This window comes from Pleurodeles waltl, unplaced genomic scaffold (genome assembly GCF_031143425.1).
Source record: "Pleurodeles waltl isolate 20211129_DDA unplaced genomic scaffold, aPleWal1.hap1.20221129 scaffold_295, whole genome shotgun sequence".
Taxonomy (NCBI): Eukaryota; Metazoa; Chordata; class Amphibia; order Caudata; family Salamandridae; genus Pleurodeles; species Pleurodeles waltl.
Genome location: NW_027150001.1, coordinates 118,393 through 132,869, shown reverse-complemented (window position 1 = coordinate 132,869; position 14,477 = coordinate 118,393). Strand labels below are relative to the sequence as shown.

The 14,477-nt window shown below is 47.9% G+C and overlaps 4 non-coding genes across 4 annotated transcripts; 2 read left to right on the top strand and 2 right to left on the bottom strand.

Moving 5' to 3' along the window:
- The first annotated feature begins 2,317 nt into the window (after nt 1–2,317).
- On the top strand, nt 2,318–2,427 carry TRNAL-CAA (transfer RNA leucine (anticodon CAA)). The gene is made up of 2 exons: nt 2,318–2,355; nt 2,382–2,427. It is a non-coding gene; the product is annotated as a tRNA-Leu (tRNA).
- A 298-nt stretch (nt 2,428–2,725) lies between these two features.
- TRNAK-CUU (transfer RNA lysine (anticodon CUU)) lies at nt 2,726–2,798 on the bottom strand. Its single transcript has one exon. It is a non-coding gene; the product is annotated as a tRNA-Lys (tRNA).
- A 5,880-nt stretch (nt 2,799–8,678) lies between these two features.
- On the top strand, nt 8,679–8,788 carry TRNAL-CAA (transfer RNA leucine (anticodon CAA)). The gene is made up of 2 exons: nt 8,679–8,716; nt 8,743–8,788. It is a non-coding gene; the product is annotated as a tRNA-Leu (tRNA).
- Nucleotides 8,789–9,086: 298 nt separating this feature from the next.
- Nucleotides 9,087–9,159, bottom strand: TRNAK-CUU (transfer RNA lysine (anticodon CUU)). The gene has a single exon. It is a non-coding gene; the product is annotated as a tRNA-Lys (tRNA).
- Nucleotides 9,160–14,477: the final 5,318 nt, after the last annotated feature.

Genomic DNA, 14,477 nt, shown 5'->3' with positions numbered 1-14,477 from the left:
GAAAGTACTCACTTTCGAACCCGAAGATACTGTCCGCCCTAGATCTTACTCCTGGGCTCCGCCTTCGGAGGTAGCCGAATACGTTCAAGCACACATTCGGCATTGTTTCGACAAAGATGTCAGGTCTCGGCTGAGATCTGAATGTCCTAGACATGATTTTCCCTCAAAGGTTACTGAGACTACGGAGATAGATCCCACCCTGGTAACCTATCTTAAGAATTTCTCCAAAGACCTTAAAAAGGGCATTGATCGTGCCTGGTGAGGCTGTCATGACAAACTCCTGGATGTCTCAGGCCCTCCTACTAAGATCTTGGAGCTGGGTTTTTAGGCTAAGGCATCAGGTATCCCTGTTAACCCTGAAGTTCTGGTTGGTTGGGCCCAGAGAGCCTTGTGCTTTCTGGAAAACCCAAAGTGAGCTATCTCTAGTGAGTGGCGGCGCTCCATTTTTAATCAAGATGGATCCCAAACTGACAGATTTGGCCTCGTCTGAATCAGGTCCTTTGGCTGAGGGACTGCTTTTTGGCTCTCCTTTTCTCAAGGAACTTTCGGGGTGCCACAGCGCACAGTTTGGGAATCACTGCTGTCCACGCTCCAGCACCATTTCCAGGGAAGTGTTAATAAACTGAAAACATTTTTTTTACAAATAAAGAACAGGGCGGTAGTATTTATAGTGACTGTGTTTCACAAACTTGAGAAAGTTGGCTCAACAGAAGAATTAAAGTGACTGCTTCACAGCAGGTGGGAGGCACTGTAATCCAGAACTGGACCTTAACACCAAGGACCCTGGGTAGAACAAAGAGGCGTTATGAAGTTGATTCCACAAAAATCATTCATTAAAAACTTTTTGTTTTTGTGTTCTAAAAAAAAAGTGCCAAGGAAAACAATTCTATAATTTATTACTTTACACCAGGCTCACTCTGAAACATTCTTAACCTAAACTTTATACAACCACAGAACCCATTTGTTAAAAATGTGTATTTGTATTAATGTTCAAACAGACCAAAACTCCATAATAAAACATTAAATATAAGGTGCACAATGCTCTGTGGATACTGAGCAGATACTGGAACACAGTATGTAATGTCATCTTATTTTGTGTGCATCTTGTGAACCAGTGAAGTAAGGAGAACACTTGGTAAATAAGTAGCCTCTCAAAATATAACTTCGTATGCAGCCTCATAAATATAGGTTCAATCAATGTAGAATTAACATCGGGTCTCATAATGGCACAAAATGCCATCCGTACCTGTAATACCTTCGTAGACTGGGAAACAGCTGATTGGTTCATGCATCGAAAGAAATCTGGCATATAGGGTAACAACTGAAGCTATTCGTCTCTGTTCTTTGTTTTATTTCTAATAAAAGATCTGGAATTAAAAAATGTATGCACATATACTTATCTGTGTGAAAACAGTGTGCTGCAAATGGGTGTGTCACTTGTTCACATGGGCAAAGTTTGACTCCAGGCTCATGTTCAGGGGTGGGTTCCACTCGCCGGAGGAATGTCGGGCTTTTTTCACTTTTAAAAGCAAGAGAAGCCAGCTTTGAGCTACCGTGCCAGGTAGATCGCCTGGCTGACCATGGACCTCACTGGATGACCCCTGCTGAAAGGGGAAAGTCCACGCTGCAGCAAGCGCCCACTTCTCTTAGAGGCCAACTCAGCAGGAAGATGCGGTGGGGTAGCCTGCAATCCGGCCCATGTGCGGCTGGCGATTTCTGCCAGGGTATTTGGTGTTTATCTTCTGCTGCGGCTGGGAGCGGTAGCTCTCAGAGAAGGTGGTCCGTGCCTGTTGAGAGCGGTGATATATTTTTCCTAAGCACTTGCATGGTTGACTTTAGCGGAATGGAAGATTGCATGCTTAAATGCATCCTGCTCTCCGGTGTGTCGCTAAGAGGCAGCAAGTGCAGCACCTAGAAGGCGCCAGACGTAGCGCCCCCGGCCTGCACTCCAGAGGCCGGGGTAATTGATAATGGACCCTGCTGAGCAAGTGCGAGGACAGCGGCCCTGGGTGGCTGTGGGGGCGCAGCAGGGTGCCGTGGCGCGCAGTTTGGGTTCCCTGCAGCCGGCACGAGCCTCTGAGGAGGAGCGAGAGACGAGCACTGGAAAGGCAGCGGAGCCGAGGGCTGCGGTTCCTGGTTGGTGTAAAGCGGGGATTAGGGTTAAAGAGTGTGAGGTTGGGCCCTCGGGCCCTGGCTGCCAGGTGAGACACGAAGGTGTGTCCTGCTAAAGGGCACCCCGATAAAACCCAGAAACAGAGCTCGCGGAGGCGTGTCACATGCGTGATGATATCATATCCGGCCTTCACCTATCTCAGTTGTCAGGATGGCCGAGCGGTCTAAGGCGCCAGACTCAAGAGCTGTCTCTTCCCCTCAGCTGGGTGTTCTGGTCTCCGATTGGAGGCGTGGGTTCAAATCCCACTTCTGACACAACATTGTTTTTGCTCACTTAAACTCTCCATATTTACACACAGGTCATGGGAGTGCGGCGCAGCAGCGGAGTTAGAGGACGGGGAGCAGCGACCCCCTACAAGTGTGAACATGAAGAGAGCTCTCGTCCCCGCCCGTGTGCAGACATAAAGAGCTCTCGTCCCCGCCCGTGTGCAGACATAAATAACGAAATTGTAAAGTGAAGTCCCGAAAGGGCGCTGTTAATTTTTATAAAACCACTGTTGGAGGTGCGAACCCGAAGATAAAAAAACAGTACAGCACAAAAAAAATGTATCAGCGCCCAACGTGGGGCTCGAACCCACGACCCTGAGATTAAGAGTCTCATGCTCTACCGACTGAGCTAGCCGGGCCACATAACACAAACCTTGCGGTCCTTTGTGTGACTCCTCTGAAGAAACACACGTGTGCCGATTCTACTGTGTATTTTAAAGCTCCCGCTTCCAGTGCTGCAGCTCCCTCTGTCTCTACCTCTCGCTCTGCCTCAGTCTCATCACACCCCCCTGCCTGCCTCTGGATGGACCAAGCTGACACTCCACACTCACTGCTAGGAAGCCGCCTCTCCGCTCCCCGTTCGCCCTCTCCCTTCACTTCAATGGAAATATTCCAAAGCAGACGCTCTCCGCCTCCAGCCCCTGGCACCCCTGGCAGCTCTGCACCTCTGCAGGAGGCTCAAGGACGCGTGTCTGTCCAGCAGCTAGAGAATGGGGCTTTTCTGCATCTCATTTATACTTCCTTTTTTCGCTGGATTCAAGGACATGACAAACACACACTCCCACAGAGAGACTGTGAAGGACAGACTGAGCCCGCAGCGCCTCACAGCCGGCCTACAGTGAGCTACAGCAGCTGAACACAGTCAACGTACAACTCAATAGCACAGCTACAGGGCGCTTGTGAGGCCCTGGCAGGGACTGTCTCAGAAGGCCACACTGGCGCAGTGCAAACAGCTGCACCAAAGCTGCGCAGAAGCATCACAGGAACAGACTGGCACAGTGCAGACAGCTACACCACTGTAATCAAGAAGCACCTCAGGTACAGGCTGGTGCAGAACAGACTGGTGCAATGCAAAGCCCTGTACCCTGGAGGTGTGGAAGGATCACAGGTGCAGACTGGCACAGGACAGGCTCGTGCAATGCAGAGAGCTACAGCACTGATGTGAAGTGTCAAGATACAGACTGACACAGGGCAGACTGGTGCAATGCAGAGAGCTACAGCACTGATGTGAAGTATCACAGGAATGGCTGGAGCATAGTAGACTGCTGCCATGCAGAGCTACAGCACTGATGTGAAGCATCACATGTGCAGACTGGCACAAGGCAGACTGGCACAATGCAAAGACCTACAGCACTGATATGAAGCATCACAGCTACAGACTGGCACGTGACAGATTGGCACAATGTAGGCAGCTGCAATATGGTGTTTAATAAGCCTCACAGGTGCAGACTGGCATAGGGCATAGCTACAGCACTGATGTGAAGTATGAACGTCGGGACTGGCACAAGGTAGACTGGCACTGTGCAAAGATTTGAAGCATGGAGCTGTAGAAGGATCACAGGTGCAGACTGGCATAGGGCTGACTGACACAAAGTAGAGACCTAAAGGACAGATGGGACCTATCACAAGCACAGACTGGCATAGGGCATAGCTACAGCACTGATGTGAAGTATGAACGTCGGGACTGGCACAAGGTAGACTGGCACTGTGCAAAGATCTGAAGCATGGAGCTGTAGAAGGATCACAGGTGCAGACTGGCATAGGGCAGACTGACACAAAGTAGAGACCTAAAGGACAGATGGGACCTATCACGAGCACAGACTGGCATAGGGCACGCTGGCATAATGCAGAAAGTTACAGCACAATTCATCTATGATGATTTTATATGTATTATTGAGATAGCCATCCATGTTTTTTCTTAATAATCAATAGCAGATTATTAGCACTGTTTCCTTTCATTAACAGGATCGGATAACAAGGGCGCATGAGTACTAGGAGAGACGATACCGGCATGGAACGTGCACCAGGGTTCGGTTGGTGGCTTCAATTTGTTTTCTTCGTTGGAGTTGGAAGATTTCAATTCTTAGAGTGCAGGTTATTTTGTTTGGTTATTGCAAAGAAAGATGAAGGACTAAGGAGGCAGAGATATTTATATGGAGAGCAGGCCTGGGATTGGGCATGTTATGGACTACTGGGAATGTTGGGATATGTAGTTTTTAACATTGATTGGCTGCTGTGACAATCCGCGCCTCCGTGTCCTTAATAGAATTGAAAATTCGTGACGCAATAGCTAGAATTTTTGGGGATTAAAGTACAGGTTTCTGGATGTGTTTAGAGGAGGCAGGGCTAAACCCGGCTTTGAGGCACCTTTCGTGAGTGGAAAGCGCTGTGGAATATGATGGGAGAGATTGTGAGGCAAACTGCAGGAGTTGTGTTTTCAAAGCCTGAGTAGTATTGGTGAAAAGCAGGAAGTCTGTAAAAAAAATTGGAATAAACCTTAAACAAAAAAATACTAATTGCTTAACTGGGGGCTCGAACCCGTGACGCTGATATTAAAAGGCTCGTGCACTACCAAGTGAGATAACCCTGCTCCTTTAGCTAGGCTTGGGCAATATATCTCTTTTCTGTGATGCACCAGGGAGTGTTGTCAGTAGAAGTCATTTCTTTTTAAGACCTCTGACTTCAGTCATGATCCTCTCCCTTTCTCTACCTCTTGCTCTGCTCCAGTCTCATGGACCACTTTCCCTAGACCTGCCTCTAGCTACAAACATGCATCTCTCTCTCTCAGCCTGTCTCAGGGTATATACATGTATCTGTCTCTTTGGACCTGCCTCTGGGTACATACATTTGTCTGTCCAAACTTTCCTCTGTGCACATATATGCATCTGACTCTCTGGATAGGACTCTGGTTACATATATGCACCTGTCTCCGCTTACAGTCGCCTGCCTGTCTATGTCTCTTTACTTCAATGGAAATACTCTAAAGCAGCCCACCCCCTGCGCACGTCCCTACCTACTTTGCCGTTCTCAAATGCCACTTTATTAGTGGAATTTTTTCTATTCTAAGCAGGCCTCCCCCCACACTTTACTACTGGCTTGTGGCCCTCCCTGAGCATATTAGCCTGCTTTGAAGTTTGTCAGCTTTACTTCCCACTTTATTTGAAGTTCCTATTGGCAGTTTCCTCTGCCCCTTTCAAATTCCCACTTTTCTGACCTGACACTCTACAGCAGTGCTTCCCAACCTTTTGACTTGTGTGAACCCCCACTTTATCACTACTGGAACCTGGGGACCCCCAATGAACCATTATTGGAATCTGGGGACCCCCCACTGAGTCATTACTGAAAGCTGGGGACCTAATCTGTTACTATTATTTGATTTTCTAAGTAATCACGGCCCCCAGAGGAGGCTTTGCGGACTCCTAGGGGTCCCCGGACCACAGGTTGGGAACCACTGCTCTACAGCATGGATGGTTATGAAGGAGAATCTGGGGAAGTTACCTTTTATGATGACTCCGTGGGGTCATTTGAGCGAGACCTTGTCTATGCCCTCGATGCTGGTGTTCGGCACACAGTCAATGTGGCCTTAGATAAAGCTACCCAGACGATTAAGCATCTCTTAATGGGTTTCACTGATCAGCAGGGCTGGGTCCCAAATTGCAGCAGCCAGGAAGAGCTGCCGTTTTCGCAAGACCCTTCCGGCTCAAGTTCTGTTGCAAACCCTCACCAAGCTGATTTGAACAAATTGTAGAATCCTTGACTAGGGCAAACTGTTTCTCATCCTCATAGTCTCTTCATCTAAGAGCTGAGAGTAAGGAGGATTCAGATTCCTCGTCTTCCTCTAACAATCCGGATAAGGACACTGATTCTCCTCCCTGTAAATGAAAAGCCAAATCACGGCACACTCAAGTGGCTTCTCAGCCTCTGAAAGTACTCACTTTCGAATCCGAAGATACTGTCCACCCTAGATCTTACTCCTGGGCTCCGCCTTCGGAGGTAGCCGAATACGTTCAAGCACACATTCGGCATTGTTTCGACAAAGATGTCAGGTCTCGGCTGAGATCTGAATGTCCTAGACATGATTTTCCCTCAAAGGTTACTGAGACTACGGAGATAGATCCCACCCTGGTAACCTATCTTAAGAATTTCTCCAAAGACCTTAAAAAGGGCATTGATCGTGCCTGGTGAGGCTGTCAGGACAAACTCCTGGATGTCTCAGGCCCTCCTACTAAGATCTTGGAGCTGGGTTTTTAGGCTAAGGCATCAGGTATCCCTGTTAACCCTGAAGTTCTGGTTGGTTGGGCCCAGAGAGCCTTGTGCTTTCTGGAAAACCCAAAGTGAGCTATCTCTAGTGAGTGGCGGCGCTCCATTTTTAATCAAGATGGATCCCAAACTGACAGATTTGGCCTCGTCTGAATCAGGTCCTTTGGCTGAGGGACTGCTTTTTGGCTCTCCTTTTCTCAAGGAACTTTCGGGGTGCCACAGCGCACAGTTTGGGAATCACTGCTGTCCACGCTCCAGCACCATTTCCAGGGAAGTGTTAATAAACTGAAAACATTTTTTTTACAAATAAAGAACAGGGCGGTAGTATTTATAGTGACTGTGTTTCACAAACTTGAGAAAGTTGGCTCAACAGAAGAATTAAAGTGACTGCTTCACAGCAGGTGGGAGGCACTGTAATCCAGAACTGGACCTTAACACCAAGGACCCTGGGTAGAACAAAGAGGCGTTATGAAGTTGATTCCACAAAAATCATTCATTAAAAACTTTTTGTTTTTGTGTTCTAAAAAAAAAGTGCCAAGGAAAACAATTCTATAATTTATTACTTTACACCAGGCTCACTCTGAAACATTCTTAACCTAAACTTTATACAACCACAGAACCCATTTGTTAAAAATGTGTATTTGTATTAATGTTCAAACAGACCAAAACTCCATAATAAAACATTAAATATAAGGTGCACAATGCTCTGTGGATACTGAGCAGATACTGGAACACAGTATGTAATGTCATCTTATTTTGTGTGCATCTTGTGAACCAGTGAAGTAAGGAGAACACTTGGTAAATAAGTAGCCTCTCAAAATATAACTTCGTATGCAGCCTCATAAATATAGGTTCAATCAATGTAGAATTAACATCGGGTCTCATAATGGCACAAAATGCCATCCGTACCTGTAATACCTTCGTAGACTGGGAAACAGCTGATTGGTTCATGCATCGAAAGAAATCTGGCATATAGGGTAACAACTGAAGCTATTCGTCTCTGTTCTTTGTTTTATTTCTAATAAAAGATCTGGAATTAAAAAATGTATGCACATATACTTATCTGTGTGAAAACAGTGTGCTGCAAATGGGTGTGTCACTTGTTCACATGGGCAAAGTTTGACTCCAGGCTCATGTTCAGGGGTGGGTTCCACTCGCCGGAGGAATGTCGGGCTTTTTTCACTTTTAAAAGCAAGAGAAGCCAGCTTTGAGCTACCGTGCCAGGTAGATCGCCTGGCTGACCATGGACCTCACTGGATGACCCCTGCTGAAAGGGGAAAGTCCACGCTGCAGCAAGCGCCCACTTCTCTTAGAGGCCAACTCAGCAGGAAGATGCGGTGGGGTAGCCTGCAATCCGGCCCATGTGCGGCTGGCGATTTCTGCCAGGGTATTTGGTGTTTATCTTCTGCTGCGGCTGGGAGCGGTAGCTCTCAGAGAAGGTGGTCCGTGCCTGTTGAGAGCGGTGATATATTTTTTCTAAGCACTTGCATGGTTGACTTTAGCGGAATGGAAGATTGCATGCTTAAATGCATCCTGCTCTCCGGTGTGTCGCTAAGAGGCAGCAAGTGCAGCACCTAGAAGGCGCCAGACGTAGCGCCCCCGGCCTGCACTCCAGAGGCCGGGGTAATTGATAATGGACCCTGCTGAGCAAGTGCGAGGACAGCGGCCCTGGGTGGCTGTGGGGGCGCAGCAGGGTGCCGTGGCGCGCAGTTTGGGTTCCCTGCAGCCGGCACGAGCCTCTGAGGAGGAGCGAGAGACGAGCACTGGAAAGGCAGCGGAGCCGAGGGCTGCGGTTCCTGGTTGGTGTAAAGCGGGGATTAGGGTTAAAGAGTGTGAGGTTGGGCCCTCGGGCCCTGGCTGCCAGGTGAGACACGAAGGTGTGTCCTGCTAAAGGGCACCCCGATAAAACCCAGAAACAGAGCTCGCGGAGGCGTGTCACATGCGTGATGATATCATATCCGGCCCCCTCTTTCTCAGTTGTCAGGATGGCCGAGCGGTCTAAGGCGCCAGACTCAAGAGCTGTCTCTTCCCCTCAGCTGGGTGTTCTGGTCTCCGATTGGAGGCGTGGGTTCAAATCCCACTTCTGACACAACATTGTTTTTGCTCACTTAAACTCTCCATATTTACACACAGGTCATGGGAGTGCGGCGCAGCAGCGGAGTTAGAGGACGGGGAGCAGCGACCCCCTACAAGTGTGAACATGAAGAGAGCTCTCGTCCCCGCCCGTGTGCAGACATAAAGAGCTCTCGTCCCCGCCCGTGTGCAGACATAAATAACGAAATTGTAAAGTGAAGTCCCGAAAGGGCGCTGTTAATTTTTATAAAACCACTGTTGGAGGTGCGAACCCGAAGATAAAAAAACAGTACAGCACAAAAAAAATGTATCAGCGCCCAACGTGGGGCTCGAACCCACGACCCTGAGATTAAGAGTCTCATGCTCTACCGACTGAGCTAGCCGGGCCACATAACACAAACCTTGCGGTCCTTTGTGTGACTCTGAAGAAACACACGTGTGCCGATTCTACTGTGTATTTTAAAGCTCCCGCTTCCAGTGCTGCAGCTCCCTCTGTCTCTACCTCTCGCTCTGCCTCAGTCTCATCACACCCCCTGCCTGCCTCTGGATGGACCAAGCTGACACTCCACACTCACTGCTAGGAAGCCGCCTCTCCGCTCCCCGTTCGCCCTCTCCCTTCACTTCAATGGAAATATTCCAAAGCAGACGCTCTCCGCCTCCAGCCCCTGGCACCCCTGGCAGCTCTGCACCTCTGCAGGAGGCTCAAGGACGCGTGTCTGTCCAGCAGCTAGAGAATGGGGCTTTTCTGCATCTCATTTATACTTCCTTTTTTCGCTGGATTCAAGGACATGACAAACACACACTCCCACAGAGAGACTGTGAAGGACAGACTGAGCCCGCAGCGCCTCACAGCCGGCCTACAGTGAGCTACAGCAGCTGAACACAGTCAACGTACAACTCAATAGCACAGCTACAGGGCGCTTGTGAGGCCCTGGCAGGGACTGTCTCAGAAGGCCACACTGGCGCAGTGCAAACAGCTGCACCAAAGCTGCGCAGAAGCATCACAGGAACAGACTGGCACAGTGCAGACAGCTACACCACTGTAATCAAGAAGCACCTCAGGTACAGGCTGGTGCAGAACAGACTGGTGCAATGCAAAGCCCTGTACCCTGGAGGTGTGGAAGGATCACAGGTGCAGACTGGCACAGGACAGGCTCGTGCAATGCAGAGAGCTACAGCACTGATGTGAAGTGTCAAGATACAGACTGACACAGGGCAGACTGGTGCAATGCAGAGAGCTACAGCACTGATGTGAAGTATCACAGGAATGGCTGGAGCATAGTAGACTGCTGCCATGCAGAGCTACAGCACTGATGTGAAGCATCACATGTGCAGACTGGCACAAGGCAGACTGGCACAATGCAAAGACCTACAGCACTGATATGAAGCATCACAGCTACAGACTGGCACGTGACAGATTGGCACAATGTAGGCAGCTGCAATATGGTGTTTAATAAGCCTCACAGGTGCAGACTGGCATAGGGCATAGCTACAGCACTGATGTGAAGTATGAACGTCGGGACTGGCACAAGGTAGACTGGCACTGTGCAAAGATTTGAAGCATGGAGCTGTAGAAGGATCACAGGTGCAGACTGGCATAGGGCTGACTGACACAAAGTAGAGACCTAAAGGACAGATGGGACCTATCACAAGCACAGACTGGCATAGGGCACGCTGGCATAATGCAGAAAGTTACAGCACAATTCATATATGATGATTTTATATGTATTATTGAGATAGCCATCCATATTTTTTCTTAATAGTCAATAGCAGATTATTAGCACTGTTTCCTTTCATTAACAGGATCGGATAATAAGGGCGCATGAGTACTAGGAGAGACGATACCGGCATGGAACGTGCACCAGGGTTCGGTTGGTGGCTTCAATTTGTTTTCTTCGTTGGAGTTGGAAGATTTCAATTCTTAGAGTGCAGGTTATTTTGTTTGGTTATTGCAAAGAAAGATGAAGGACTAAGGAGGCAGAGATATTTATATGGAGAGCAGGCCTGGGATTGGGCATGTTATGGACTACTGGGAATGTTGGGATATGTAGTTTTTAACATTGATTGGCTGCTGTGACAATCCGCGCCTCCGTGTCCTTAATAGAATTGAAAATTCGTGACGCAATAGCTAGAATTTTTGGGGATTAAAGTACAGGTTTCTGGATGTGTTTAGAGGAGGCAGGGCTAAACCCGGCTTTGAGGCACCTTTCGTGAGTGGAAAGCGCTGTGGAATATGATGGGAGAGATTGTGAGGCAAACTGCAGGAGTTGTGTTTTCAAAGCCTGAGTAGTATTGGTGAAAAGCAGGAAGTCTGTAAAAAAAATTGGAATAAACCTTAAACAAAAAAATACTAATTGCTTAACTGGGGGCTCGAACCCGTGACCCTGATATTAAAAGGCTCGTGCACTACCAAGTGAGATAACCCTGCTCCTTTAGCTAGGCTTGGGCAATATATCTCTTTTCTGTGATGCACCAGGGAGTGTTGTCAGTAGAAGTCATTTCTTTTTAAGACCTCTGACTTCAGTCATGATCCTCTCCCTTTCTCTACCTCTTGCTCTGCTCCAGTCTCATGGACCACTTTCCCTAGACCTGCCTCTAGCTACAAACATGCATCTCTCTCGCTCAGCCTGTCTCAGGGTATATACATGTATCTGTCTCTTTGGACCTGCCTCTGGGTACATACATTTGTCTGTCCAAACTTTCCTCTGTGCACATATATGCATCTGACTCTCTGGATAGGACTCTGGTTACATATATGCACCTGTCTCCGCTTACAGTCGCCTGCCTGTCTATGTCTCTTTACTTCAATGGAAATACTCTAAAGCAGCCCACCCCTGCGCACGTCCCTACCTACTTTGCCGTTCTCAAATGCCACTTTATTAGTGGAATTTATTCTATTCTAAGCAGGCCTCCCCCCACACTTTACTACTGGCTTGTGGCCCTCCCTGAGCATATTAGCCTGCTTTGAAGTTTGTCAGCTTTACTTCCCACTTTATTTGAAGTTCCTATTGGCAGTTTCCTCTGCCCCTTTCAAATTCCCACTTTTCTGACCTGACACTCTACAGCAGTGCTTCCCAACCTTTTGACTTGTGTGAACCCCCACTTTATCACTACTGGAACCTGGGGACCCCCAATGAACCATTATTGGAATCTGGGGACCCCCCACTGAGTCATTACTGAAAGCTGGGGACCTAATCTGTTACTATTATTTGATTTTCTAAGTAATCACGGCCCCCAGAGGAGGCTTTGCGGACTCCTAGGGGTCCCCGGACCACAGGTTGGGAACCACTGCTCTACAGCATGGATGGTTATGAAGGAGAATCTGGGGAAGTTACCTTTTATGATGACTCCGTGGGGTCATTTGAGCGAGACCTTGTCTATGCCCTCGATGCTGGTGTTCGGCACACAGTCAATGTGGCCTTAGATAAAGCTACCCAGACGATTAAGCATCTCTTATTGGGTTTCACTGATCAGCAGGGCTGGGTCCCACATTGCAGCAGCCAGGAAGAGCTGCCGTTTTCGCAAGACCCTTCCGGCTCAAGTTCTGTTGCAAACCCTCACCAAGCTGATTTGAACAAATTGTAGAATCCTTGACTAGGGCGAACTGTTTCTCATCCTCATAGTCTCTTCATCTAAGAGCTGAGAGTAAGGAGGATTCAGATTCCTCGTCTTCCTCTAACAATCCGGATAAGGACACTGATTCTCCTCCCTGTAAATGAAAAGCCAAATCACGGCACACTCAAGTGGCTTCTCAGCCTCTGAAAGTACTCACTTTCGAACCCGAAGATACTGTCCGCCCTAGATCTTACTCCTGGGCTCCGCCTTCGGAGGTAGCCGAATACGTTCAAGCACACATTCGGCATTGTTTCGACAAAGATGTCAGGTCTCGGCTGAGATCTGAATGTCCTAGACATGATTTTCCCTCAAAGGTTACTGAGACTACGGAGATAGATCCCACCCTGGTAACCTATCTTAAGAATTTCTCCAAAGACCTTAAAAAGGGCATTGATCGTGCCTGGTGAGGCTGTCATGACAAACTCCTGGATGTCTCAGGCCCTCCTACTAAGATCTTGGAGCTGGGTTTTTAGGCTAAGGCATCAGGTATCCCTGTTAACCCTGAAGTTCTGGTTGGTTGGGCCCAGAGAGCCTTGTGCTTTCTGGAAAACCCAAAGTGAGCTATCTCTAGTGAGTGGCGGCGCTCCATTTTTAATCAAGATGGATCCCAAACTGACAGATTTGGCCTCGTCTGAATCAGGTCCTTTGGCTGAGGTACTGCTTTTTGGCTCTCCTTTTCTCAAGGAACTTTCGGGGTGCCACAGCGCACAGTTTGGGAATCACTGCTGTCCACGCTCCAGCACCATTTCCAGGGAAGTGTTAATAAACTGAAAACATTTTTTTTACAAATAAAGAACAGGGCGGTAGTATTTATAGTGACTGTGTTTCACAAACTTGAGAAAGTTGGCTCAACAGAAGAATTAAAGTGACTGCTTCACAGCAGGTGGGAGGCACTGTAATCCAGAACTGGACCTTAACACCAAGGACCCTGGGTAGAACAAAGAGGCGTTATGAAGTTGATTCCACAAAAATCATTCATTAAAAACTTTTTGTTTTTGTGTTCTAAAAAAAAAGTGCCAAGGAAAACAATTCTATAATTTATTACTTTACACCAGGCTCACTCTGAAACATTCTTAACCTAAACTTTATACAACCACAGAACCCATTTGTTAAAAATGTGTATTTGTATTAATGTTCAAACAGACCAAAACTCCATAATAAAACATTAAATATAAGGTGCACAATGCTCTGTGGATACTGAGCAGATACTGGAACACAGTATGTAATGTCATCTTATTTTGTGTGCATCTTGTGAACCAGTGAAGTAAGGAGAACACTTGGTAAATAAGTAGCCTCTCAAAATATAACTTCGTATGCAGCCTCATAAATATAGGTTCAATCAATGTAGAATTAACATCGGGTCTCATAATGGCACAAAATGCCATCCGTACCTGTAATACCTTCGTAGACTGGGAAACAGCTGATTGGTTCATGCATCGAAAGAAATCTGGCATATAGGGTAACAACTGAAGCTATTCGTCTCTGTTCTTTGTTTTATTTCTAATAAAAGATCTGGAATTAAAAAATGTATGCACATATACTTATCTGTGTGAAAACAGTGTGCTGCAAATGGGTGTGTCACTTGTTCACATGGGCAAAGTTTGACTCCAGGCTCATGTTCAGGGGTGGGTTCCACTCGCCGGAGGAATGTCGGGCTTTTTTCACTTTTAAAAGCAAGAGAAGCCAGCTTTGAGCTACCGTGCCAGGTAGATCGCCTGGCTGACCATGGACCTCACTGGATGACCCCTGCTGAAAGGGGAAAGTCCACGCTGCAGCAAGCGCCCACTTCTCTTAGAGGCCAACTCAGCAGGAAGATGCGGTGGGGTAGCCTGCAATCCGGCCCATGTGCGGCTGGCGATTTCTGCCAGGGTATTTGGTGTTTATCTTCTGCTGCGGCTGGGAGCGGTAGCTCTCAGAGAAGGTGGTCCGTGCCTGTTGAGAGCGGTGATATATTTTTTCTAAGCACTTGCATGGTTGACTTTAGCGGAATGGAAGATTGCATGCTTAAATGCATCCTGCTCTCCGGTGTGTCGCTAAGAGGCAGCAAGTGCAGCACCTAGAAGGCGCCAGACGTAGCGCCCCCGGCCTGC